The sequence below is a fragment of the Cloeon dipterum genome, chromosome 2 (assembly GCF_949628265.1).
Source record: "Cloeon dipterum chromosome 2, ieCloDipt1.1, whole genome shotgun sequence".
In the NCBI taxonomy this organism is placed as follows: domain Eukaryota; kingdom Metazoa; phylum Arthropoda; class Insecta; order Ephemeroptera; family Baetidae; genus Cloeon; species Cloeon dipterum.
Genome location: NC_088787.1, coordinates 28,370,496 through 28,398,386, shown reverse-complemented (window position 1 = coordinate 28,398,386; position 27,891 = coordinate 28,370,496). Strand labels below are relative to the sequence as shown.

The 27,891-nt window shown below is 40.6% G+C and overlaps 1 protein-coding gene and 1 long non-coding RNA gene across 4 annotated transcripts in view; both read right to left on the bottom strand.

Annotated features, from left to right (window-relative positions):
- Positions 1 to 27,891, bottom strand: part of LOC135935952 (myosin light chain kinase, smooth muscle-like) — a 181,472-nt gene that overhangs the window by 136,800 nt on the left and 16,781 nt on the right. The window lies entirely within an intron of this gene.
- Positions 120 to 15,128, bottom strand: LOC135935953 (uncharacterized). The gene is made up of 3 exons (XR_010574265.1): positions 15,025 to 15,128; positions 14,587 to 14,648; positions 120 to 1,253 (listed from the first exon to the last, which is right to left on the bottom strand). It is a non-coding gene; the product is annotated as an uncharacterized LOC135935953 (long non-coding RNA).

The following is a 27,891-nucleotide window of genomic DNA, read 5'->3' as shown; positions in this document are numbered from 1 at the left end:
ACGAGGCTAAGTAGGCGTCCTTGTGTTGCGAATTGGATAAGTATTGTAGTGACCACCAAAAAGCAGTTCTAATTACAAAAATTACGCAAAAAACGCTTTTAATGAGATTTTGTTTTCATTAAAAATAATTATATCCAACTATATCACCAAAATATCACTAAAACCTTCATCAAGTCAATTAAAAGTAATTCCCTTTGGAATCAACGTTCTAAATGAGGTTGGCAAATGACCTTTTATGGACCCCAGAATTCCATTTTGAAGTCTCTCCGGCACAGGTTTTAATTAGCAGCCTGCATCCAGCTCATAATCCACCACCCGGGGGCGGTTGTGCGTCCTAATCCGCTGCAAAAACGAACAATGCGAGCGTAATTAATGCCATCAAAAACTGACGCCGGGGTTGAATTATTATTATTCTTTATTTCAGAACGTGCAAGTGATTTCATCTGTGCGGATCAATGGCATGCGAGTGGCCCAATAATAATAGTAATTATTATTAATCCTGCGCACGTGTGTGCGGGAGAGAGGCCTGTGGAGCTGGAAATTCGCGATTAATATCAATTTCACGGTGGCCGTGGTGCGATGCCGACGGCCATTTATGCTCTCCCGCTATCTACCAGCGGCAGTTAAAAAGAACGACGCGCTGGACACAGCCATTCACGGCCGCTCAAAGCGCAGTCAAGCAAGTGAAATAGGGGCTCTATTTGAACTGCTTCGAATTGGCCAATTGCTCCGATGTGAGTGAGCTTTTCAGTGAAATCATGCTTTCAGTATGGGGTGGATGAATATTCATTGCAATGCTCATTAATGTTGATTGGGCGTTTGGTGAAATGTATTGCAATATTTCAACACATAGTTCAAAGAGAAAATTACAAACAGAAATCTTGGTAGATTTAAATCGATTTAATGTATTCATTTATCCTCACATGAAAATTAATGTAAGTAAATCAGATTATATCACTGATTATCCAGGGATTGTTTTTCATTATTAAATTTCACTCATCAACGCAGAGCGGCGAGTTGCTGTATTTAATAGAATTGCGCGTTCTATTGATCTCCACTCTGCAAATGTATTCACTGCATTTGCACAAGAGAGAACGTTGAATAAATGCAATTTATAGTGCTGTGCACGAATACAAATTAACTGGAACCCAGGAATATTGGACGAATGCCTGACATGAAACGGTGTGACTGCACTCATCTCCTACAGCGGCTTTTCAATCAACGGCAGTTCGCGCGTTGTCCTCTGTACGAACCTAAAACACACAGATATTAACATGATGAGAGCAACGAATTAATAATACACACATGCGTCTCTTTAACAACATGAAACATTCACTGCTTTTGGAAGCTTATTTATTAACATGAGTTCACGTATGAAAGCATATACCGTTAGTATACATAAATACATATATTGAAATATTACTTCACAGTTAAATGACGATGCACATTAGATTCTATGAGATGCACTCAATTTTTACCCAGAAAGGATGATTCCTTCATAGTTGTTTCCCTAACAACTCTTCTGTTGTTCAAACAACAGAATAGTCTCTATTTTCATTTTTAAGGGATTATGCGAAAATTTTAATATTGGAAAATATCTAAATCTTTGTTGAATATTATTTTGAACCTCGAACTGCTCAGCACATCCCATGGGGTTTGAGCTCACCGGGTCCCAATAACACCGCCGATGACATGGGGCCCGAGAGGCCGCAGAGGAGCTTGGGCCGAATGTGGCCATCGTTTCGCCTCCCGCACCGATGTCTTATATTGAATCGCCAGATATTCGTCCCTAAAGTAGCTGAAAAGGTGCGAAAACCAGCAAGTGGCGAGTCGGCCTGTTTGAGCATTTTGAGTCACATAAACTAACCACTTTTTGAGACGGTAAATTTCTTGTCCATATTCTGGATTTGTTTTATAACAAGTGTTTGGAGAATAGAAAACTGTATAAGATCGAGAAAGGCTGGACTCTAAATACATGTTAAAGTTTTAATTGTCACTTTTAGTCATACAATTTATTTAAATAATCTGCTTAAGCCAATGATTACTTTTCAATTTAGTGATATTTTTATTAATGGATGATGATCATAATAAAAATATGGGAGATGAAATTTCTTCAAAATATCATTTTATGCATGTTAAATTAATCATATTAGGTCTTCCATCGTATTAAATCAATTTACAGGAAAGATAAGGCTAGTATCCTCGATGGTGCACAACTTGTTGGCATCAGCTAGAGCAGAGACAAACAATTTCCTTCGGAAAACTAAATTCTAATAAAGCTGGTGACAGGATTTAATGCAGGGCTCGATGTGTGCCAATAATTAAATTCAACTGCCGGACGGAGGGCGAGATAATTTAATTTGCGCTGGCTGGACGACACATGGTCAACAGGCATGCAAATGTGCACTACGATGATAATTATTGCATTGCCGAGTCGGCCGAGTGGAAACGTCAGAATACTGGCACCAGCCCCATAAACGGCCCATATTAAAATGGTGCGCGCGTATGTACATGCCATATTATGGAGATGGGCTGCTGTGTAATAAATTATCGCTACTAAACGCTAGATAATGCGACGGCCAGTCGTTTAGCGCACACAATCGTGATGTGCCGGATGGACACATTAATTATATCCAGCAGCCTAACTGCCGACCGACGCGTAATTTATGTTTAATATTTTCATGAAGGGGAAAAACGAAAAGAGCGTCGGAATCTTTTTATTATGGGAAACTATGCCCCCTAGCAGACAGCTCCATTAGTCTCGTCCAATTCTTTCGTGATATTAACAGAATTGCTTTGTCGCTGGACAATTTATAGGTCACCATTTTTTTTCCGAATTATGGAATGCCACGAAACTTTAGGATGGCTTGCCGTTCAGAAAGTCGCACTGTATGCCAATTTTTCCGATATTAGTTATAGCAATTTATTTCTTACTAGCTTGGTCATAAGTCATAAAAATACAGATGATTGATGCAGTAAAATAAAACATTTGATTTCTCCAGTGTGGATATGGAAGCAAAAGATAAAATCAACGATCCAAGTATATTTCATTCACAGTCCCAGCAAATATTCGGAAGCATAGAAAAGCGAGCGTAGGTCGCTTTTTCAAACCTAAAGCTGCTTGTTTAAAAAAAGCAAGCAAGCTTGCTTTTCCCTCAAATTTTTCTGCTTTTCTCGCTTTTGCTTTTCCTTGATCTAAAGCGATTCTAGTTTTTTAGCGCTCTAGCCGCTTTTTGCCAAAAGTTACGAATGCTGCTTGCTTTTCTACCCAATTTCCTTATTAGAAGCCCAACAACAATATTGTTGAAACTACACGAGCTTAAAAATACGATTGAACTGCTTTAAACATAACCAAATGTGTTGGTATGAAAACAGACAATATGAATTCAAAAATTCAGTCCAACTTCAAACTCATCTACGTTTATATCGGTATTTGTTTGACTGTCGTTTGGTGTGTGTTTATCCCTTTTTTACAGAGCTAAAAAGGAACCGAAAGCAAACGCAATTTTCAGTATTCCAGCATGGACGTCAAAAGCATTCCAGCGTTATATTTCAGTTAATACCAACGCTAAGGACTTATTCCCTTGAGCAAATAGATACAAGTGGGATCCGCTTGACAAACAACTTTGCACGTCCAATTGCGCAAACAAGGGAGAAAACGAGAGCTGCAAGCGCAAATTAAGCATCAGCAAAACGAATTGCGAGAGGCGTGCGCCCGCTGAGCAGATTAAACTTTCGAAAACATGCCAAGGCTCACTCCATCAGCCAAAGTGCCGACCTTTTTTAGCATCAAAACATATTTCGGCCAGCACAACGGCGCGAGGATGATGAAGATGAGGTGGGCGTGTGCACGCAGTGGTGAAACGAAAAATAACGTCAAATCCTTCGCGGGGCGGGTACGCAAATGCACATAGAAGGTACATGAGCAAGCTGCTCGTAAACAGGCTTTTTATGATTTATTCTGCCTTTCACTGCGATAAGGTACACATACACCCACAGTCAGACCCACAGCCGCTGTTTTGTGTGTGTGCGCACACAAAAAGTACATTAGGAGCACTTCCACAACCAGATCGAACCAGATAGCCAGCGCGCGTGCATAAATAAGATTCTCCTATTTTGCTTTTGAGTAATGGCCAACCTCGTTTTCAATTTTCAGCCTGATGAACCACCGAGTTTAATTCACGCAAATGGATTGTAAATTTTGTTGACTTTGTTCTTCACAGGTACAGTCACAAATTAATGATGGTCAAACCCAAATTGATGGGCTCCAATGTAGTATTTTCCAGTTGTCTAGCCAATGTTATTCGCTGCCGCATAATTTGAGATGCACAATCAAAAATTCATTTTATGCGGTGTTGACTGACAAAGCGCTCAATTTTCAGTTTTCAAATTTGTTTACCAAAATCAACTCATTTTGTTAATGGCTATATTTGGCAGAGTGAAAGCAAACACAGAACCCGTATCGTAAAAAATCTACTCTGGCGAAAAGCGGGCTAAATAATCATGACAGGCTGGCTGTGCAATCAATTGAAGTGGATAGCTGCCTGCCAAAATGCGCACGTGTTTGGCCACGCATGAGTATTTATTGCGTTCATCAATTCGCTCAAAAGCTGCAATTTGATCAAACATTTCAACGCAACGAATTCGAGCGGAAACATAAAATTTAGTTTGCCAGCTGATCAACCGCAATCCGAATTGTTGTTGAATAGGCAAAGCGTCGGACAGACATGACGCACGGGTTGCCAACCTGCGACCTGAGCAGGCGATGAAATATTCTAGGTCAGCCACCTGGTGGCAGAAACTCGAATTTTGAAAATTAATTCGACTTTGAAATGGTTTTTCGTAAAAATAGCCCTAAAAGAGTTGAATGCTAGTTGTAGTTCATAGCATACTGATTTATCACTGCACTCTAGGAACATATCTGACAATGAGATTTATTTTTTTTTTTGCTCATTTTATCCCTGTCCGAGGACCGGAGGACCGGGAAGGGCGCGCACTGCACTAGCACGAATGCTGAAACCCGGGTCCCAATAACACCGTGAACGGATAACATGGGCACACCAGGCCGCACAGGGACCCAGCCCACTCAAGGGCCACTTGCCTCCGCACCGAGGACTGCATTGAAACGCTAGACATTTGTCCCGTGAAGCCAAATCACGCATGCTGGAAAGGTGCAAACCAGCAAGTAGCGAGTCGGCGCCGGTGCGCCTCCCAGCCCGTTGAGCAATTTGAGAAATTCGAGTCACTAAACTAACCACTTTTTTTGCCATTTCTGACATTGGGTAGCCAGTATTAGATCTCCCAACTGCTCAAATACCTCACATTGCTTTGACACTCCTGAGAGTGCCTTAACAATGCGAGCCAACGGGCTGGATTTAAACGGCCAAAATTTTAATTTTTAGAACAACGATGTCGTCTGCGTTAAATACATTTGGCTTTCGAAAAACTACTAATAATGACCTCATTAAAATTTGCAATAGCGAAAATAAATAAAAATGGTGACATTGAGCTACCTTGTTTCCCCCAGTTCAATTTAATATTTTTCAGAAAGGAGGACACAAACATTAGCAAATAATTTTAAACCGAGATTTTCTCAAGCACGCATTCGAATATTTTAATGGAAGAAAAAACACTTGCTTATTCTTGCTAACATTTGAACAAGTACGTAAAATTGAATCCGCTACTACTACATGCAAATATTTTTTTCTGTGATTTTAATACTGCTGTGTGTTCTTGATTTTAACCACGTTCCTGTAGCTGCATAATGCATAAATGTCAAAGTTATTGTTAAAAATAGCTAAACACCTTCAGCATGTTAATCTCCCCTTTCGTTTGCTGACGCCTGCTAATCTGATTGGAGGGCAGAATTCACAATTGAATATGGAAAGTGTCGCGAGGTCGTTGAGAAATGGGTCTGTAATTTAATTTGCTCCTCCGCCCTCCGTCGTCTTGCACCACATGACTGCCATACTAAGTGAAAATAAGGGAAAAAAGTGGGAGGCGGACTGCCGCTGCCGCCACCACCGCCGCTTTCCGCGTCATTAATTTTTACACCTGCCGGGATCAATATCGAATTGCCGCAGGAATGCCGGGCCGGCCAGCACTCGGCAGTGCCGCCGCCCGACGCGCGGTTTGTATAATTACTCGCGGCCGGAGGCAAAACAAAGGGCTAAATGGTTCGTCATCAGTTTGCGGCCACCTGTAAGGCCTGGCGCCGCCGTAATGGTCCCTCGCCCGCCGATGAAAGGATAATTTGGCCAAACCCACCCACTCGGCTGTTTATATTCTAAACAATCCTTTTTTCCCCCACTGAATGATGGTGTGTCTATGAGAGATAAGCTCCACTTTTTATTTCACTCGCCTTGCTTTTTAATCCTCCGGAACAACCAAGAGAAACCCAAGCAGATTAACAGCCATGACGCTGAGAAAGTGGAATGTGTCTTTCAAGTGTAAATTATTGCATAGACTTTCTCGCTTGGCATTTGTAAATGTCAAAACTTAACCAATCTGTTAAAATAATGGATATAACTAATGGAGGTGTTTTAGGGGAATTTTGAGTTTTATTTATAAGTACTGAAATAGAAAACCAAAATAACAGCATCTTAAAATCTTGTTCAGTATTTACAAAGATGAGCAGTTCTTGAAGTAAATAATTAACTTTTCTTTTAATCAAACAGTTGTGAAGGGATTATTGATTTCTCTCGAAATAGAAACAGTTTATCACGAGTTCGCGTGAATGTCCCGCCAGACCCAACGGCTGCAAAGGCTTAATCAGTCGGAAAATCTGATTTGCCATCCGTCGAGGCAGAAGGAGAGGCGAAGTTGGGCCAAAAGGAACTTCTCCTCAACGACAAGTGATAAACAGAGGCAAATGCGAGGCGCATATACGCCTGGAAATTGTGTTGTGAGAGCGGGAACGTCTTGCAACTCGGAGAGCAACCGACCATAAGAAAAGCAGTAACTCTCCGCGCTCATTAGGGAGTTTGTCACTTCATCCATCCCCTGACGCTCTAATTAGACTTGATTCAGGCGGGCCGAGACGAATTATTGCACACGCACACGGGAAGCTGCGCATGCCATTGTGACCGACGCAGTCTCGGAAACTGCTTACATAAGACACATCATCAGCTTCATCACCATAATAATGCTCGGCATTGTGGATCGTTTGCGGCCCACGGGACTTTGTGTGTTTGCCAGGGGTTCACGCATGGCCGGCAAACAGGCAGCAGCCACGGCCGCCGCCGCACGCGCACACGTGGCTCGCGCAGCCGTAATTACTTTTGCCAAAAGGAACAATTACCACGGAGCAGCACCAGAGAAATATTTCACAAGCACCGCTGTGGTTATGCAGCTTGCCTTAATTAAAGCTGGCTACCAAGCCGCAGCGCACATTCTTTTACTCCTTTCCCCAACCGACGACCGAGGCAAAGGTTTGCTCCGAGGAATTAACACGCGCAGGTGGAACTTGGTGACGTTGGGCAACGACCTAGAATTCCAGCTCTAAAGAAGACAGGCAGACTCAGTGAAACCCTTCAAAGTGCGCGCTCACATTTTGCAAGGAGGTGATTAAAACAGTTTGGAGTAGACTTGGGAATTTTAATCTATAGGTTTTCAGAAATAAAAAGTTTTTATCTTGGTGCATGAAAGTTGTTGACGGTTTTTTACTGTTAGTTTTTTTTCAAAATTAGAGTGTGGATTATAATTTATATTTTGATGTTCCTTTGAAGGTTTTGCTTGTCTGCCAAAACGTTTTTGAGTCTCTAGGCAAACAAGAAATACAAATTTAACATTCTAATGCAGTTAAATTTTAATCCAAAATTAATTTTTACAGTTGATTTTCTAGGTTTCGGTGCCCTAAAACATCCTACAATAGGAACAAAAATGTAAATGGGGCATCAAAAATCTCATCTTTGCTCTTTTAGTGAAAATTCGAAAACACAGTGTTCTTTCTTTTAAATGGGATGATAAATTTCAAAACACAAAAAGTAATTTTGTTTATTCGCATGTCCCACATTATTCAAAGATTCTCCACCTTGATAATGCCAGTTTAGTTTCCTTTTTGTTTATAAACTGAATGAGAGAAAGTATAACCACGTCACTGACGTAAAATGAACGTATACTTCTTAAATATAAAATCACAACGAAATATCTTAATAACTCAGGCAAACAATAAAATTCAGATTGAAAGAAACAATACCAAATTTACAACGTCGAAGAACATGTTCACAACAGCTTGTCAAATCAAAACGATCGCCACGAAAGTAGCAGCAGCAAGGCAATGGCACTGTAACTTGCATCGTTTCGGGTAATTGAATTCAGGAAATATCAGATTTTCGTCTGACCAGAGCAATCTAGGCCAAACGCGAAGAACGACCGAAAATTGCTCCTAATTAACAAACAACAAATCGTGACGGATTTGGACGATAAATTCCACACGGCCACGAACACCTAGCAAGGCCCGCGCGGCTACCACGAACCCGCTGATCGATATATTCCGGCTGCTCTGAATTTCAAGCCGCTGTCTCGCGCCGCTACAACATTATTTACGGCGTCTATAGAATAAAATTTCCACTCCAAGTCACCCCCGGAAGAGTTTTATTTTAATTCAGTCGAGAGCATGGCCTGTAATTAAGTTGGTTTTTATCGCGGCGGGAGTGTCTGAAATGTCAATCCACGCGACTGAAACGTTGCGAGAATCGCGTGCTTTCTCCCCGGGCCAGCCTTGCACACGCTAAAATTCTACTCCGTACACTTCTATTTTTATGATTTTTGCTGCAATTCACGTCTGCGCTCTCAAGTTTCTCTCTTGGTTTTTGGACGCGTCCAAGATTTATGTTTGCGTGAGTTTATGCTCGAAATTAAAAGTTTGATCTGCGTTTTTATGAATCATTATGGGAGCATCCATTACTTTTATATTTATGGTATAGCTGAACAACGCATTACTTTTGCTTATCATTGTGCACGAGGATTTGTTAACAGTTTAATAGATTTGCTCTGACTGATTTATTATCTCAACAGAAGATAAATAATTTTTGGATTGCTATCTTCACCGTGGTTATCAAAAATGATATGGGATGAATTCATGTGGGAACCCCTCATACGTTATAGACCCCCTATTGGTAAACTTTTCTTACCATTTTAACATAAAAACCCATTTTGGGATAGGTTTGTTGAAAGAAAACTGCTTATTGGAATTAATTTATTGACGATTACCGAAAATTGAATGCAAACAAGCGATTTCAAACTTCAAAGTGCCGAATAAAGTTCCCCATAACTATAAAATTAGCCCATTGAAATTTAAACAATCAAAATAGTGATTGGAATGCTTCAGCAAATCTCTATTATCTGCTGATTATGAAGTCTCAACAACCAAATTAAACAGAGCAAAAATCAAGTAAGTATAATATACTGTATTTGCCAATAATCATCGCTCTTTTTATTTTAAGGATGGTGTCTGCCTTTCTTATTTTATTTTGTAACTATAACGCACTTCATTGCATTACAAGGAAAAATTGTACTGGCAGCTGAAATCAGGACTCCCTCATCGCACTTGAAGGGACAATGAGCTTCACTTTCCGCATTAAAATTCTATTACTGGCAACACGTGCTTTTGCATTGTAGGCTCGCGGGAGAAAATGAGCTACCTGAGAGGTAATTTAGATGTGTCCAGATAGTCTGGTGAATAGAAGGAGAATGTAATAAAACGTAATTAAATATACGAAACTCGAATGTAATATGCATGAAAGCAAGAATGAGCCGGGGCCCGGAGCGAATAAAACGTCTTTGTATTGCTTATCTAGGCGGTGGATGGAAAGCTCCCCGCTGAATTTTCATTTAGGGCTCGTGCTGCATTTCCAGCTTAATAATTAGGCAGGCAGAGCGTGCATTATAATAAGCAGCAAAACAGCGAGAAGCGTGGTGGAAAAGCGGGTAGACTTTAAAGTTTGCCATCATGCGTTGCTGTTGGTGCTGTTCTCGTTGTGCATGAGCGCCGCTGAGTGCTTTATTTTTATTAAAGTTCGCAACCTATTTAAAAGTTTGGCCAAAAAGGTGCGGAAAACATGCACGCTCTCTTGCACTACACTTTTCCATTACTCTCGAAAGCCGCCGCCCGCTCTCTTTCGAGAGGCTAATTTTGTGTTTACAGCACACGGACGCAGCAGGAAGCTAGTTTGTTGCTATTTCGTTTAGTTGAGACAATTTGCAACACGTGAGAAAATTCCATCAGCGCACCCAGTCTATTAATAGGATCCACTTTCCACGGGAAATTGGGAAATTGGTCTGCCGCCTCGCAACTCCGTCCTTTGTACAGGGACAAACAAATTTGTTTATAGCATAGCTGTTTCATGTACACGCTGTGCAGATAGATTTTATAGATTTATATTTTATATAGATTTTATTTTTAGATTTTATTTTGGCCCTTTTTATCATTAACAGGAACTTGTAAATCAGGGCGTGTTGAATGTTTTGTTCGGACCAAGCAGTTCGTACTTCAAACGTCAAATAAAATCCAAAATATTCCTCATTTCAAAAGGCAGTTGCGCAAAATCAAAATGTTTTTATTCGCAAGAATCTAAATTCCGACCAAAAAATATATTTCTTATTCGACGAACAGTCATTGCAAAAAACCATCTCATTTTTATACTTTCAAATTTTTCAATCATTGCTTCGGCGGTGACGAAAAAGCATTAGTTTAATAATTTAAATAAAGAATCGCCAGCATTGTGCCACCGCAGCCACAACGGTTATTTATTTCCACGCTGCTTGTTTGTTTTGCGCTCGCATATATATGCTTTTGTTCCCAAGAGGGCCGGCCAGCTTCATTCCTGCGGTTTGCGAATCAAAAAGGAGCGCAGCGCGTGCCGATAGGCGTATTCACACACAGCCGCACAGCAGATCAATATCATCGGTTTCATTTGTGCAAACCGGCCGTGCAGCAGTCATCGGCACGCGAATAAACTGCATGCACACGCATCCTGCCGTCAACGCGGCCAACAACTCATTCGTCTCTGCCGCTGATTAAGATCCAGCTGGCACCTTTCACTTTTCCAGCCCGCTGAACTGACGCGGTCAGGGTTGCTCAAGCAACGGCATGCCACTCCATTAAGAGCTCGGCACACTCGAAAACTTTTTCACCTCGAAATTTGTATTTATCCTGGTATACCACCTACGAATAAAACAAAAAATATGGTGATATTTTGAAATAAAATTAAAAATAGGACCGTAATTCAACCATTCCATTTTTGTCTCTCAATTTTATGTATAATATTTAAATTATTCCATTCATCTATTAAATTTATCAGTAACATTAACCTCACTGATATTCATTGCTGTTTGTGAGAGAGGTACAAAAAAAGCACCGCATGAATGTAATGGTAGCAGTGCTTCAGCAGACGCTGCTTTGCCCTTTCACTCTGCTAAATGTGAAAATTCGAAAATCCCTGGACGGGGAATTGTAAACAAACAGTCTGGTGATTGCAAAAACGAATTATTCCAGCACAAAGAAGCGCAGCTGTTTACTTGCTTATACTTTTCACAGTTTTCCGGTGAAAAGGTGCTGCAAAAAGCTTGAATAGAGTGGATTTGCGAAGCCCTGTGGCGAGTGCTGTTTGGTGCTTTGCATATAGGCTCCTTTTTGTGGGGTTCCAAGTAATTCCTGACTTTCCACTGACACCCCAGAATTAAGGTCAGGCCGGGGATACTGGTGGCTGTCGAAACTTTTTTGGGATAAAACTTTTTGGAAGGAGTGCAGAAAAAGTAGAGTTACTAAAGTTTTACGCAAAAACAAAGCCACCACTTTTGCTTACATGAGATTGCGGCAAAGTTGAAAGTACTGTCTAGTCTACTTGGCGGTTAATTTTTTTGCCAATGTGGTTACCTCTAAAACGCATTTTTACTGGAGGAGAAAGCACTTAAATTTTATCGCTGATGAGAGATATTATTTTAGAAGCGATGAAAAATAGCTCCTTTCAGTTTGAATTTGAACTCACTGTGTCTCAGCAAATCATGATCTCTTTTTTACAAAATTGAAGCTAAAACTTTTGAATCATTTCTAATTATTCTGCATAGCTTTTAAATAAATTTTTGTGTGATTATTTGCATCTAAATCTGCATTTGAGTTAACCACATAAAATGTTATTTAAATTTTTCCATTTTTTATGAATTAATGGATTTAAATAATTAGCGCGTAATGTTATTATGATCCGTGCTGTAGCTCAACCGCAGTTGCCGGTTAGAGTTTATTAGATTAGAAACCTTCCAACCGAAACGTTCATCATTAGTGGCATATTTATCGCGCATCCGATTCAGTTGTCAGCGCCAGTTGCATCGATTAAAGTTGCAAAAATCTATTTCATGTGGCTGAAGCGTCACAAGTAGCTGGGCAGACAGCAACTTCTGAACCGTGTAGCGTTTGACATTCGCGCGACCTCCTCACTCCAATAATTGTTGCAAGAAGCCAAGAGACGTTCGTGTCCAACTTTGATGGCTGCATCTCGACCTAAGCACAATTTTTCCATTTCAACTTTGTTACGAGCAAAAACGCGCCGGCAGAGTCCCAGAGGAGGAATTTCTGTTTTATCACAAGTTACTACCACCGTGCATCGATTACGCGCAGCACAAGGTGGTACATAAAATTGCCGGCCCAAAGTGTAAGTAGCGGCCGACCTCACGTACACATGCACGAGCTCGATAATAGAGCCGCGCGCCGCACACACAGAGCAAAGTATATACACATGATATCGCACGAAATCCCAGAATGATCAATCTAATTCGGGGGCCACCGTTGGGTTTATTGGTCGCACACGGGCTTGTGCGTTTCCTTCGCTGCGGCCGCGAAAAGATTTAAGCATTGTCAGCATGCGATGCTTTTGTAAGCAAAATTTAGTGCCTCGCCAGCGTTATCAATCAGGAAAGTAAGTACACACAATGTTACACTTCGCTAACTTTTCCATGTTCCACCCCGCCCGCCCCAAGAGCGCGTATACTATTTTCGGACACGACACAAAACAGGTAAAATGCTTTTTGTTGTGCGCGTGTTTGCACTTTATTTCCGAGCTCTGAGCCGTGGAATTGGAATTCATGTTATCACTCCTGCGTACATTATATATATGTTTTTCTCAATGTGTGCGTTGAAACCATTCCATGCCTTTCCACCGTTCTTAGAGGCGGTTGAAGTGACGAAATATGAGCGATATATCGCAGGCAGATAGAAGGCAACTTAGATATACGATTGTTTTTTTTTTTAAATTCGATTTTTGTACCTCTGTGTAATACAAATAAAGAAATTAAATTAAAAAATAAATAAATAAAATGGGCGCATGGGCCTCATTGGAGGAAGCCCACTCAAGAAAGGGGCCAGCTCATGGTCCTGCCCCGCACTGGGGTCTTTTATTTTTATTTACCAGCATTAATCACTCAAAATTTAGCTCAACTTAATTCCAAAATCTGAAATATTTAAGCGGAATTGTTTTTTTTTATGAAAGGGACTACCAAAAATTAAGTCAATGTAAGTGTAATTTTCTGGACGACATATTATTTTAATACAACAGTTAAAAGTTTACACTGGTACGAGACAAACTTATTTGCAAATCCCGCGTGTGTCTTGAAAAATCAGTGGACATTCAAGAAATTGCGGGCATCTATTGCCGGAAGAGAAAAGTTGCTAGATCTTTCTTTCTTTCCTAATTTCTTGAAAAAGAGCAAGGTCCAGTTTCACTTTTTTCGCAGAGCTCGCTTTTGGCCAGACATTGATGGAGCAGAGCCACCACCAACGATGGATAGAAGGTTTTGGGCGTCGTCTCCTGCCAGAGGGGAATTACGCTTCTCGAGTTTTTTCAGCCCAAGATACATTTTGCCTCTCGGTACAAGGCGGCTGACACATCAGCAGGCAACAAATCGAGTTTCGCGAGTGTCCTTTCCAAAAAAAGTTTTAACGTGCCGCTCAAGAAGAAGGCAGAGATGGAAACACAATATCTGAGCATCGACGATTCAGCGTTTGGGGGCAAACAATCGTTATTTTTTTTTTTTGCGCTGCGTGCTGCGCCGAAGAGAGTCGCCGAAATTGGAATTCGCTATTGCGGAAAAATAACGCGGCGGCGGAGCGCGCCTAAATTAAATAAACACACGCTTTGTTGTTGTGCCTCACGAGCGAGCGCATTAATTTTGTTTCCTGAATTGGAAAATTGTTCGTCTGGGATGCAGCCAAGAAACATCAAGCCTGGCGATCTTAGTCGGCATTTTTAATTGGTTTTGCCAAATTTATCGTCTTTTTTCCTCTTGAAATAAATTGCGAATTATCAACGTGCCAAAGAGGGGAGCCAGAGGAATCGAGAGTAGGCGCTTCCCCTTAAGACTTTGTTTCTTTTCAATTGATTAATTTCTTTACGAATGAATTTTCGGAACTCTTCAATTATATTGGGAAAATTAATGGTTTAAATTGTTTTCTGATTAAATCATAATTCGTGTCAAAACGCCATCAACCTATTTTAAGTAAACAACAACCAAGCGTTCGAATGAAGATGCTGTACACATTTGGTCCAGCATTTGAAACACAACACAGATAAAATACGCTATTTGTGTACAAACCAAACAGCACGAGGCAGTAAAGGCGTGGTAGTATCCCTATGGTAGAAGGAAATTTGGTTTACCTGCAACAGATCGAAAAGCGAATAAATAATTTGAGTAATAACACTCCATCAAAGGAATGTGAGCTCACATGAGAGAACTCTAATTATAGCTTGCGAGTTCGCGTAATTTGCGAAGCAAAAAGCGTCGTGTGCGCACGGCCATATGCGTGTGCATGCGTGGCTAATTAAATTTTCAACAAGCGAAAGGTGATTTGTTACAATCTCACGCATAAATTAGCACCGAGTGCGTCTGACCGACATGCGAATGCAACTAAATTAGCTTCCAGGCCATAACGCGAGTCGGGAAACCATTAATGCCGTGTTTTCTTGCGCGATACCGATTGCTTTCGCGCAGAGCAAAACGCAGCCAATTTGCTTTATCGCTGAGGAAACTTACATTTTCTTGCCGTCGGCCGGCAAGAGAGCGAGTGTTTGTGTGTTCGAAGCAGATAAAGTATCGATCCGTATGCACACTTACATACATACAGATACACACAAGAAAGCCCCTCGGCTCATTATTATTGGCGAAATCGAGTGTGAGTGTGAGTGTGCACGCGGGGGACGCCGTGCCAGAGCCTGCTGGCACGATTTGTGGACTCAATGGAAACAAAGAAAGTCCTTTAAGTCGACACCTTTTTCTTGTGTATGTGACACTGACACGGCCTCTCACGCATGCCAATGTCGCACGTCTTTCACGCCAACCTTTGAATAAAGAACGCTTGCAAAAAGTAGGTCAGCTGCAACCACAATGGAATCTGCGACCACATCTGGAGAGCCCTGGCTGATTAAATATATTTTTTCTTGCGCTTTAATCAGTTCGAAACTTCGCAGTTGCTATATACTTTTCTTCGTGTAGGAAATAAAGGATGAATCGAATTTAATGTTGTTTTTATTTTTAGAATAAATTTAGTGGAAACTGATTAAGTATCAATATAATTTGCTTCAATTTTTTCTTCTGCTAACAAAGTTTCAGGGTTAGAAAATTTTGTTTAAATATATGTTTCAAAAATTACCATAGCTCATATTTTTAGCTGGCACGCTTTTGAGTTTAATAAAACATACGTTCATGATTTAAAATCAACGAACAAATAAACGATTTTAGTCTGAACTTAAGCGAACTTTGCAGGTAAACGCGCTGCGTGTTTCCAGCTCAATCATTTTCGTGTTGGTTTTGGCTGCACGATATAATGTTTCATTCGAATTCTTGTGTTTTATAAGGTCAAATGCTGTCTCGAAATAAACTAGTCTTAATTTAGTCGGGTTTATCCAAATTAAAATAAAAAAGAAATATGCACAAATATTTGACACTTTGTCGCAAGAAAAGGATCACGGGTTTCTTATTTCGTATCACAAATTTGCTTATGAATTATTTCGTTTCAAACTTAGTTCTCCACTTAATGTCACGCATGAGGTGATCGTGGGGGCGATGGACAATGTGTGCACATTGCGAATCCATGCAAAAGCAATCCATCACTGACGGCAGTAGCCTTTCATCAGATCATCAGTATTCATTGAATACAGCAACAATCGCTGCTGGCAAAGGCACCGACGTGCCGTCAGATCAAAGTCGATTTTTCCTGGCACCTGCGTTCGCATGAGCGATAATGGTGGAATAAACAGTTATGGCAAGTGATCGCGTATCAACGCGCGAGCGTGTGTGTGTGTGTGTGTACCAAAAGCACATTCGCATCGCAGGCAGCAATCTCGCTGTTTGAACCCGGCCGGGTGGCTTTCAGAAAGTGCTGCGCCAAATAACTCGACACTAATACAACATATACGTTCACTGTGACAAAGTCGACTGCCGCTTTTTGGTATCACGTCATTTTATTTGTATGGCCGCCCTACCGTTGGCGCATTATAATAGCGCCGAGTGTGCCCGGCATCGATTGATGCGATGAATAAGAAATTTAATACAGTCAATCGTAGAGGGGCCCGGCAAATTGAGTGTGCGAGATTGGGGAGAACAAATCAGACGGAGCCGATTCTGGTTATATGCATATTCAGACGCCATTTATATTTATGAAGGCAGCAATTTTTTTATCAATAATGGGGGAGAGGTAAAAAATGAACAGACTTTGATAAAAAGCGAATCCATGATATCAGAAAATTATCCTTGTATTTGTAAAAAAATTTGTAGTACTTTTAACTTAATATTGCATGCTCAATCGATCTGGAAAGTACAATCACCCCATTTTAACAAGATTTAAGTGAATTAAGCGCTAAATTATCGAAACAATTATTTTATGCTGCGTGAAATGTTTAGCCCTTGCACTATTTCTGCCATCAACTACGATTGCAATCGTTTTGAATTCAACGAAGTACTCGATTCACCTCTTATCAAGTGGCGTTCACTTCCGAGAGCAGCCCCGCCGCTGTCATTAATCTAATGGCCAAATTTTAATTACGCGCCGGCTGCAGCTGCGGCGGTGCCAGCAATACATCAGCCGACCACACACACTCTCCCTCGCAGTCAACCGAACAGTAATGTGATTTGCCTAAAACGCGGCAAACCGCGTGCCAGCATAAGCCGTGTGTGCAGCGCCGAGCTTACAAGAGTAGTCCACGGAGAAAGAGTTGGCCGGTGCGTGACACGAAGCAATGGGAAAAACTCGCTCTGTTAATACACATACTGCCATTTCCTGACTCAAAGTGGCAGCGAGTACCTTCTCTTGCACCGGTTAATGATATTATAGGGTGGAGCCAAGACCACCTGCCACTTGGGCCGCCGAGCTTATTATATTGTGTGCAGAATGCCCACTGAGTAGTGTTTACTTTGCGTTTATAAGGGGCGGCGTCAGGTGTTTATCGCTTTCGTCGATTGCGAAAGAGGGTGTTAACAAATGGCTGTTGGTATTACAGGCTTTTTAATGTGGAACACATTTGGTTTTATTTTTTAATGTGCTGGAATAATTAAAAGTGATTTAATTTTTTTTAAATCAGGGTTCAAGTTTGACACATTTTTCCGCCATCAGCAACTATTTCAAGCATCAAATGATCTTTTGAGCCCAATTTCAAGTTTTCTAGACCATTCGCATATCGCCAGAAACCGTTTAATCAAAAGGTTTATATCGCTTTCAAATTCCTGAATGACCAGTAAAATCGTCTATCACCTATAAATCCTTCGAAATGCTCAAGAAGTCATACTCGGTAAATCAGATTTTCTCTTGGGATACTGCGTTTGTCAGATATAGAGGAAGTCTTAAAAACCTATGGGCGAAAAAGATTGGTAGCACGTTTTGTTTTATGTTTTCTATGATACATTCACAAAAATTTAACGTAAAATATTTCTCAATCTTTATCCTCTTTTACTTGATGGTGAAAAGAGATAAGTGCGTCATTTGAAGGAGATTTTTCAGAAAATTTAATGTATTTTAAATTAAGTTGACTATTTAATGCAAGTTTTGATCAAGATTTTCAACTCTCTTGCTGAGCTAAACGGAAACTACTGTAAGCTTAAAAATAATTGACTAACATCATAAAGTGCCTCATAAAATTTTTCAATAAAATTGAAAATTATCAATTGCTCGGTAAAAAACTTTTTGAAGCCAAGGACTCTAAAAGAATCATTTGCATCCATAAAAAATGCGATTATTGGATATGAAATGCACTGAGTTAAAAAGACGATCCAAAATAATATGAAAATCAGTCTCTTAATCATGCATAAAATTCGTAATTATCACCTGAAAAAAATCGAATATTCACAACTAGAGTCAAGATGCTAACAGTTAAAAAGTTGGAAATTCGGGTGCTAAGCTTTTTTAGTAAGGATTTAAACATTCGTTCCAATAAAGTCCTTTGCCAAGAACAAGCCCGTAATAAGGAAGGCTGGGGGAGGTTAACTCTGCCACCACACAGACTGTAAAATAGCTATTATTGTTTTGAAAAGCCACAAACGAGCACATGGAAGGGAAACGACCGCTGCTTATGATATCATAAATTGCCTTTCACTTCGTTACTTTTAACGTAGGGGCAGGAATTTCCTGCTTAAGTGAAATATTCAAACAACAAGCAAAGGTGGCGTGAGTCAGGTTATTCAATCATCGCGTCGTTGGCGGCGCCGGAGCACACGTGCGCGCACAAACACACTGGCGCGCACTGCACACACGCTTCGCCAATATCTAGCCAAGATCTATTTTGTGTGTGTGTTTATCATCTGGACAGGGTCGTGGGAGTGCACTTGCGTTGCCGCGGTTTATTTATGCGCGCAGATTCAGAATTAAGCGTTTATCGGCGATGATTTACATGAGGCGGCTGATAAATGGCTCGGGTCTGATGTATCGCTCCAGGCCGCGGATACAACCCCAGGATAATCAATCTATCGCGTCGGCAAAAATCTAGGCCAGCCAGCATAAAACTGCAGGTCTGGAGTGCTGCGCGCTTGATTTCAATTCTATGTACACATACCCCATGTATGCTGGGCGGACGGAAAATGCTTAATACGGAATAAATTTGCGGCACTCGTGACACGGCCTGCCTGGCAACCGCGATAAATCTAATCATGCATCCTGCCCTGATTGCGACGTACGTGATGGAATAAGGAACGAGCTGTGTATGGCGATTTGTCAATTTCAATTGCAGCTTTTCGAGTGCGAGTCTTGTAAAACCTGAGACGCTGATCACAAACACTCGCTTTTGCGTGTTTTGATTGAGCTCTCCTGATATTTCCTTGTTCCAGAAAATAATGAGTTTTTCTTTCTGACATCAGAACCGTCATTCGAATATCGATCCAATATTTCTCCAATCCAACTTTTGCAACGTTCACGTTGCAACAAATATTTATTTTGCTTTATGTGGTATCTTGAAATAGGTTTCTCCTCACATTTTGTGTTTGTGCTGTCGACCAATGGAAACCACTGATAGCTTCTAACTAAATTTAACGCGAGGCTCATATAAAAACTCCTAAAAGCGTTTGACGACTGAAACATGTTCCAACATTTCGTCCCATGTAATCTACTTTCGTGTACCTGAGGGCGATCGGATCAACTAATTAGAAATGTGTGTGTGCGGTGGCAGCTGTGCGGTCATGTTCCAATTTGGACCACGCATCAATCCTGCCCGCGGCGTCTGATTAGACAAGGTGCTTGGTGATAATCGACTATCCACGCCAGACGCCACGGCATAATTAATACTGTCGAGCTCCGCTGTGATCAATCCATTTTGTGTGGGCCCAAACTGCGTTTAACTTAACACGGGTGCAATTAGAGACTAACAAAACCATGTCAAATACCTTGGCCAGTTAGAATCTGAATTCAATATTGAAGTGAGGACGTGCATAATATGCTCACAAATAAATAAAAAATTATTCACCTGATGATAGCAAATATTTTTTTAAATCCTATGCACACATTCAATCTCACTTTCAAAATATAGATAAACATAAAAGTAAAAGTAACATGTCAAGTTGTAAAAGAGCAGTTAGAATCAAATTCATTATTTTTATTGTTGTTTATTCTTCCTCTTCCCGTGTCATACATTAAGAAACGTTCTTATCAAGTGCACACATTTCAAAATAATTACAGCAGAGAAGAAAAGGCTTACAGAATGTAGCACTTTCCTGTAAGCACGATCGATAACAAATAATGTCATCTCACGACACTCTGAGCCCAATTTACTAATCGCATATTCATGCTATAAACGCTCTTTGCAAAGTGCAGGAAAATATTTCCCGCTGCAGTCTTAAGTAGTTGTGGCAGGTCATTCCAAGGCTAAACTGCTTTGTGGGCGTACGATTTTTGACCTAAGGCACACTCCTTACTGGCGGCGGCTGCCATAGCGGATGGCGGCTATTAATTTGCATTTTGCGCAACTGGCGGTTTCCTGGCGCGTGCACCATAATCAATTTCTCCGTTTTACCACTCCTTGAAGACGTTCAGGTCTGCATACTTGAGATGCATGCCGTTGTTTTAATTAATTTTATAGCAAGGTAGTGTTTAAAAATTCAATTTCTGACCGCTGACAAGCAGTAAGCTGGACTCTGAACTTTGATTACCAGGTCGATGACTGGATTGGGATGGAACTGCGCGTGATCAAATTTAACGGTTTTGCTGTCGCTCTGGCGACTGGGCCTGAGGCCGCCGCAACGATGAGACGAAAAACCGCAAGGGTGGAATCATAATGCGCCTGCTGTCATATTAGAAGTGGCATTTTCGGCAATATCTGCGCCCTGGCGTCCTGCATACCAGTCAGGCCTATGAGATGGAAGGTTTTGGCAGAGTGGCGTAGCCGAAAACCACCGTGACCGCACTTGATACGCGGCGGACGGTGCACAAGTAGTGTATCGACCAATTTAACGCACATCCAGTTGAAACGCTTCTCGTGTTTCACTCTAGCCGGTTGGATCGCAAAACACAAAGGATTGCAAGGATTTAAAATTCACGCCAGCGCTCCCGAGTTAGATTTTGCAACGCTAAAAACCTTACATTATCACATAAGGGATGGTTGACCAGAAACTGCATTTCGCAGAAAGTGGCAATTTTTTAATATAATTTACAAGTGATAAGCTAACATTAACAGTAAATGACGGTGGTTGCCCATTTTGCTTTTAAATTTTATGGTTCAAATATTCTCAATTCTGAAGGCTTTGGGTAGATCAGTGGTCTTCGAGTATTTAATTAATAAATCAAAATTTATCGAATTGTGTAGCCATGTTAAATCGTAAATGATTGCTGATGTTGCTTTGCCTAAATGGTTTCAAATGAAGTTTGCATCAGATTTATAGAATGTTTCCTGATATAAGTTAACGGTCCCGAATAATTTTAAGTTTAGCAATTAGATATTCAAAGAGCACGGATAGCAAATGTTAATATTAAAAAAAAATTAAAATATAACTAATTCTTTTACTATGGACATCAGCTGATTCGGTGCCTTAGGCATAACCTGGCCGATGAAATCGATTGCTATGCACAAATCGAAAGGAGTTGTGAAAGTCACCACTTAACCCTTTGCGACATCTTCCGCTTTCAATAACTGGAATCAAGTTCGATTCTTTATGTAAAGTGATTTTAAGGAGTTCAAAAGTGCTTGCTCTAAAACAAAAAAATCTCTTTACTCCAACCATATTTGCTCCAAATTTAAAATAATTTGAATTTTAATCAGAAAAAGCATAAAAATGAAAAGAGGAAAGGAGACACTATTTCAATTGGAAATGAGACCAATATGTAGATCAATTTTTTTTACTCTTCGAATAGAAAGAGCTGCTGCATATCAGTCAGAACAAACCAGCACTAGTATTTATTCTAGTGAGAATTCGATTGTGCAAATTTGCATTGATTTCGGATTCAACGAAACAGTATAGTGAAAACTAGGCTACCCGCTCGACGCAGCTGTCGTCGGGTTGCATAATCTGCCGACAATTCGAACTGTGTGACACGGAGCAGCTTTCAACTCCAGATTTGTGCTTTTGTTGATCAAACGCGGCCCGATCGGTCGGTCCCCTATCCAGTTGATGGGGAAATGAATTCATCCTGTCTGTCCTTTACGATTTGCAGGAATATCTTGATTCATGGCCACTTCCAGATAGCCTAAAAGAGAGTAAGATAATTGCCCATTTTTCCGAGAAATATACCCGCGCGAAAGGGCTGCCGAAATGGATTCACGGGTAATTTATCAACACAAAGTACACTCAATTCATTCCCAATCGACACAATTTGCGCGGGCGACGCACATCGAGAAAAATCAACACCATTAGGCGGAACGACGCCAATTGGACGTGTGCGCGGGCCGGGCGTTTCGCACGGCCCGCCAGCGATTTCGATCGTGCCAACTAATAAATTAAGCCGTCGTGCACGCTTATTGCCCGCTCGTCACAGGGTGGAGAGAGCGAGAGAGAGCAGAGGCAGGGCAGGGCAATTGAGTCGGCTCCTCGACCATGTCGTTATCTCCGAGTGCATCCTGCTTTTTATTTTCGAGAGGGCCGCCACTTTTCATGCCCCGCCGACCGGCGCTCCAGCAGCCCCGAATTTATTCTGCGGCTCCAATAAATCGCCGCTCTCCGTGTTGCTTTTATTATCGGCCCAATGACACCCCCTCACCAATCATACGTAACAACTTATTCGCCTCAATGCAACCCCTTTCGCGAGCACGGCCTTCTCCTGGTAATGTATACAGCGCTCGTAACAATTTGCTGGGATGTCTTCCTCGCTCTCCTTGGCTGGCGCATCGCTGCACACCAGCATTTGCTCTTTCATCTTCAGTCGGAACACTTACAAACAATGGCTATTGCCAACAGTTTTCCCTGCGGGTGATGCCATCATCTCACCTTCTTTGCATTTCTTTTTCTTCGCCTTCATTCAGAATAAGATGAAATAATATGCTGAATCAAATTGTGATGTAAATTAGTGAGAGAAAATTTGTAAGAAATATTCCAACAGCTCCCTCTATTTCCTCTTTTACTTCACTTGAGCCGTTGATTACAATTTTTCTGTGCTATTCCTATTGTAATGATCTGCTTGATTCCTTTTGAGAGATCATCTATTTGTATTTAAATTCTTTCTCAAGACTCTTTATTAGTAGCTTTTTTTTAAATATTTTTGGAATACTGGGAAATAAAAGTTACATCAGAAATGAACTTTTGGCTTGTAAATCAATTCAATTCATTTTATTTACTTTATAGCATGATCAATACAAAGAACAGGAGCAGTTTACACTTCCGTACAATGTAATCACCATCTATTTTGTAAATACACACAAAAAAGAAAGACCAAAGAAAGAAATAATCAATTTAGGCACAATTATCACATATTGTTTACAAACGTAAAATAAGGCCTCCGCATCATTAAACTTATTCAGGTACACAAATTTATGCAAAACACTGACAAATTCAGAATATCGTGGCACTAGGCGAAGCGATACAGGCAAGGCGTTATACAAAGTAGCAATCGCGATCAAAGGGTTTTGGCGAGAGAACTGACTGGTTTGAACAGGCACGTACAGCTCCTGTTTCGAACGCGTGTTGTGGGTAATATAGCGAAAATGCAAAAAAAAAATACAAAATACCTTACTTCAAAAATGACTTCATGACGTCAAACTGTAGAGAAATGTCAGCTATTTCAGAAATCCTCTGAAGCATGCAAAATTTCTACGCTACAAATTTTCGGAGAAAGAATGCAATTCAAGATTGTGAATCTCGCAGGCGCCTAACACAGAATTCAATAAAACTTAATACACTCAGTCATAAAAGTAAATTTACAACGCTTCGTGCGTTTTGTCATATAAAAATCCAATAAAAGTTCACAGGCAGAGAGCACGGTTTTCAGCCCCACTGGAATATGGCTGAAAAGCGTGCCTGTTCTTCGCATTTCCCGGGAAAGGGCATCATTGTTTGCCGGCTTGTATCAATTTATACATATAAATAGCGAGGAAGGCGAGCGTCGCATCTCTGGAGAGGCAACAGAGAAACGGCAGACAAGGATACTTTTATTCGCTCTCTCAATATCCGTTGTAATGTGAACATGCATGCTACACACAGCGCATCAGCCAGAGAAAAAGCGAGAAATACACTCCCCCGCCTTTTCCGTCCTCATCCCGGGCAATATTTCCAATACATATTTTGCACAAACAGCTAGCGTTGTGCTTAAAGAACAATAAAGTGTTCAAATGCGCAGTCTGGTGGAAATTTACCTCTGTGGAAAAATACGTGCACACGGCAAAACAATGTATAAAAATTTGCGAGCAATATTTTACGAGAGGACCAAATAATTTTTACAACTGGACGAATTCTGGAACGAACCCGCGCTTGTATTTTATCGTTCTGCGTGCAAATAAATTCACATGTGAATGTTCAGAACGAACTCCACCGATTTTTCCTTGCAACCGATTTTTGGAGCGAATAAAAAGAAGAGTCAGAATGTAAGTCTCCTTTTGTTGTGAGCTAAATCCGGGTGAAATATAATGTAGAAAGGAGAAAATCATGGCTACCCACATACACGCACGTAATCGAGAAAATGGACCAACCACTTGCTTTGTTACCACTAACAAGCCCAAAAAAGAGGTGCGGTGCAAATTTGCGGATTCTTTGAAAATGTAAAATAAAAACCTGAAATTAAACATTAAATATATTAGTTAAACAATTATATTTCTGATTTTTTATATATTCATCACAGTTTTTTTTTTTAATATTTTGCGTTTGATAATTTTCTGCCCAAGAAGATAAATAAATAAAAATAAGTGCTTATCATAAAAATATCCTTCTATCGAGTGAAGGTATGGCCGATGTCGGGGCATGACTGGATAGTTCAAGTCTTACATCCGTGAAAAGTGACCAAACTATTTTCATTTAACTAATGTTTAGTTTCAGAATACCACCAATTTCGAATCTAGATAGCGACTCGCCCATCGAATTTAGCAAAGAAGTTCCCTCATTCACTATAATACCTGTCTGACGGGTATGGATTTTCTTAGGATATAGAGTAATGAACAAAAATTATCTTCAGCAAATTTTTTAATTGATTTTACAGCTTTCAGAAGGTTTTTGTTGACTCTTTTGATCTCATCATTAAAGGATCTAGATTCTGGTGCACAAATGGCATCACGGAATAAGTTTTATTCCCTTTCTATGCGTTCACTCCTTACAACTATTTTATATTTGTGCACAGCATCCGAGCTCCGAATAAATTCAAAAGAACGCGCGTATCACATCACAATACATGCTGGCAGCGCACAATGAGAAGTAAATTGGAGAGCGACATTAACGCACACACCGGCGAGCACAAAGCGCGTGGGCACTGACTGAGAGCCACTTGCAAAATCGCTCAAAACGAACTTTCCTCGAAAAAATTACGCAGAATTTTTGCTGCATTGATATGCCGTTGGTATTGTTCGCCGAGTTAAAATGCTAATTCAGCGAGGACATAGTTAACCAGACGAAAAACAGAATGTTCAGTGAATAAAAAATGCGCCCAAATTAACAAAACTTGTTGTACTTAAGCAAGAAGTTTCTTCTCCACCTTCTATCTTTTTATGTATCAATAAATTTTTCGATACAGAAGAATATTTGTAGTTGAAATAATTGTGTAACAAACATCATGGCAATTTGAGTAAGAGGGGTAGAAATAAGGAAAACCGATAAATTTAAATGAAGAATCTGTGTTGGGTAACAGAAGAAAATAATCAAACACCGGAACCCTTTGAATCGGGTTCTGCACAATTAAACGGCGCGCGTCAGCACCTTCTTGTGGCTGACAGACGAAAACTCAATTCTTTTTTTAAATCACCTTCTGCTGTTAACATATAAAATCCCTATTTCTCTTAAAATCAAATGTGTTTTTTATTTACTCTAATTTAATGCTGGTCTCGTAAAAGCAAGTTTCGCTGCTTATTTATCTGTGTATTAGTTCCATTTCTGTCCGTTAAAATATCATTTGCGTCGAGTTTCAATTTTGAAATTAACTAGGCAGTCTCTAACCTTGTTCAGCAGGTATTAAACAATAACTCATTAATATGAACAGAACGCGCGATTCGTGCGCGTTTATGCCGCTTTTCTGCTGCATCGGCAACTCGCCCGACACATTACACTCATACTGATGAAGTTGAGCTGATGTAATCAGGCCAAATTTAATTAGTTTGCCTTTAAACTTCACCGGTTGCATTTGGTGAGAGGGACACGAGGGTCGCCCTTTTGTGAAATTTAAATATCACCATTAAACACGGCGTGCGAGCTGTTTGTGTGTACATATAAGCACTGTACAGTCCGCTGGCACGACGAGCATTGCGCGCCCCATCGCGCAAAAGTACGCTTTTTGTTTGACCGCTTTGAATGAAATATTATTTTCGTAATGGGGGTAAACACCATTTTAATTTCATCACGTGCAAGTGAACAGGAAAGCCGAGCCAACAACAGTGACATTTGCTCAAAAATTATGCTTGCTTTGCTGTTCATTTCCGCGTTTTCTTTTATTCTACAAATGTTTGTGTTACACAACTAGTTTGCAGCATTTGTGTGACCTATCCGTATTTTAAACTCTCATGTCTGCCACACGAAAACGAATAAACTAACTATGTGTGCTATGTTTGTTGTATTTGAACAAATGTGTGCAAAATGTTTTTCGACAGATTTTTGTGTTTCCATTCACCTCTACTGATTCAACTCGATTGAAAATGAATAATTTGAACCCTCGCACCAACAATTTCCACTTGCCTAGTGCAATCTATTTAATTTTCCAAATTGGATGCTCACACATCTCCCAGTCCGCATGTAAAGCTTTGGAACATTTAGTCTGCTTTCAAGGCTCGCTCCCTCTTGCTTTTTAACCACTTTCGCAGCGTCCATCAGCATGACTGTAGCTTTCAGGTGCAGATCCAAAATGCATTAGGCGGCGAGAGCGGCCAAGGGATCGATAAAGCGGCGGCTCTATTCTTACGGCCGGCCGAGCGCATTTATTATTGTTTGAAAAGCAGTTGGCCACAAAAATTTCGCGTGTGCGTGCGTGTGTATCCGGGCGTCTCTCATTGCCTCGTCAGTATTCGACGTGGGATGTTCATGACTCCCAGTCGAGAGGAAACTCGAGCTCGAGGTAATAATGGGCAGCGTGGCTAAAACGAGACACAAAATAATAGGCAATAAAGCAGCCGCGCAGAACGTCGAACGGATCAAATTGGCCGGCGAGGAATAAAGAAACGCACTAAAAGTTTTAAGTAATAATAAAACAGCCATTTTTTACATACGCGCATACTCTCGAGAGGGCGAGCGAGAGAAACTAGTTGGGCGCACAATGCCGAGGTCAAGAGGGTCCTATCGTAAAATTTGTATTGAATTTTTTATGCCGTTTGCTGAGCTGCCTCGGCAAGTCTCACTTTTGTGGCTCGCACTAAAGTCAACATATATATACGTCATATATATGCGGTTTATTTATGCGCGTGAGCGTTTGGCGCAATTTATGAAGTGTTTTCTCTGAATATTTTAGTCCGTGAGAGCCACTCATACCCGCAGAAAAGCATTCTTAGAATGTCAGGTTTTACGCAAATGCGCTTACTTTTCAACCCACCTGCTTTACTGTTGGTAAAATTTATTAAAGATATTCAATCCCCAAATGAAAACCAGCATTAATGAATAGCAGGGATTTTAACCTTTTGTGATGATTTTCCTAACTTAAACATGATAGAGAAACTTTCAGCCTTTACTAGTAAGTCTCAATCATAATCTTACGAGTCCATCCCTCAACTGAATATTTGATGTCGCGTGAAAATCATTAAAATTGGTTATTCTGATTATTTGTCAATAGCTTCTACAAATCAGTGATGAAGTTCAACAATAAATTCAAATCCCATT